A 1,995-nucleotide genomic window follows, 5' to 3' on the forward strand; every position below is an offset into this window, starting at 1 on the left:
TACACACGAACTAATGTGATTTTTACAGAACAGGTGCAAAGTGTTTATGATGAAATCACAGTGAGGACAGTGAGTACTGGGGGGAGGGGGAGTTACGGTGGAGTACTCGAGTATGGGGGGGTGAGTACTGGGGGGTGAATATGGGATTGTGAATACAGGTCGGGGGTGAGTATGGGTGGGAGATTACAAGGCTGCAAGTATGGGGGAAGGTGGTGGGGTGAGTACAGAGGAGCTGATTAACAGGGTGTTGTGTACCGGACAGATGGGGGGGTTAGTACAGGTGGGTGAGTACTGGGGGGTACAGGGTGGATGTGGATATGGAAGGGCGAGTACAATGGGGGTGATATGAAGGGTGACTATGGGTGTTTGGTTCTAAACTGAGGTGTTGACACATGGGGGTGACTCATGCGATTGTGGAGTCGTGAACTGTTCCCACAGTTTAAGTGTCGGTCTGTTCCTGATTTATCCCAAAACTTTGATAAACAAAGCGAACGTTTATGATCGTCTCCACCTGTAGAGTCTCAAAGTCATGAATTTGAGCGTTTATTCCTTTGCCTGCAGCGTCTCTGGGATTAGTCGCTAGATAAAAATGAGCTACGAATAAAAACGAGCGGAGGTTAGCGTTTACGGATAACCATTTAACTCAATCGTGGAGAAACACACACACACACACACACACACACACACACACACACACACACACATGCACACACACACACACACATGAACACACATACTAACTACAGGTGACAGCAGAGCAGACAGGACCCTGTGTGGTCCTCAGATTAGCTCTCTGTCAAGCCTTTTCAGCCCGAGCTTAGTCTCTCCTCATCCCTCTTTTCATGCCTATCGTCCTTTTCCTCTGTTTGGCCATTCCAGGATGCGCTCTGCTGTCTGGTTTACACATTGCGCCGGAACCCCCGAGGGTAAGGGAGGAGGTTGAGGGTGAGGGTGGGCTGTGGTGAGATGGGGGGTAGTTTAAGAGTCAGAGAGGTCAGGGAGATGCAGCTAGTGTATTTCCTCCTTTTCCTGGCCTTGTGAAATGCAATGCTAGCAAAAGGCTGTTCCCATAACGCTCCTTCCTTATTGCTTTCTGTCGTTCGCTGTGCGTCTGTCAGTCCTTCAGGCTGCTGAATTTGAGAAAGATGGAACAGGTTTGAGTCCAGGTTTAGTGCACATGTCTCTGTCTGTCTCTCTCGGTGTAATATACGATCCCTCCAGAGCTTCTTGGTAAAGCAGCAGGTCTGGAAACCATCAGGTTTTATGCTTTGACGTGTTCAGCGTCAGACCCATAAAAAAAAAAGAGAAAAAAAAAACACAACACAACCTTTTTTCAGGCAGGAGGAGCGCTCGGCTCCTGGGAGCACACTCGACCCTGCAGCTGCTCGGCTCACGAGGGGGGAGATGGAGGACGGAGGACTCAACCTTACCCCAAGCTGTTTCCTTCCTCTCTCTCTCTCTCTCTCTCTCTCTCTCTCTCTCTCTCTCTCTTTAACACTATTCTATTCTAAAAGATCCAAACACTAACAGGGAAAAGCTAAAGAAACACTTTTTTCTCAGCGTTTTCTGGACACATTTCTGTGGAAAACCCAAACAAAGGAACAGCATCCGGTTACAAGATAAACCCGAATAAACAATTTACTGTGAAAAAACAAGAGCATTACGCCGGCCGAGGTGAGAGCGCAGAGCTGCGAGAATGGAGAGAAACTCTCTAGAGCAGCTCAGTTCAGCAAGCACTGAGCACTGAGACACGCTCACTTCGAGTCTATATTTCACTTCAATTAACGGCAACTTGAGCTCATGTTAAGGCCAATGCTCCCTGATACCACTGTCCCCTCTTTGTCTCTCTCTCTCTCTCTCTCTCTCTCTCTCTCTCTCTCTCTCTCTCTCTCTTTCTCTCTCTCTTTTAAATTATTTAAAGCTACATCCCTAACCTAAAAAAACTAAAAAAAAAACCTTCCAATATATTTTCACACCATAGCTCCAACCCAGCAA

This window comes from Tachysurus fulvidraco, chromosome 14 (genome assembly GCF_022655615.1).
Source record: "Tachysurus fulvidraco isolate hzauxx_2018 chromosome 14, HZAU_PFXX_2.0, whole genome shotgun sequence".
Classification (NCBI taxonomy): domain Eukaryota; kingdom Metazoa; phylum Chordata; class Actinopteri; order Siluriformes; family Bagridae; genus Tachysurus; species Tachysurus fulvidraco.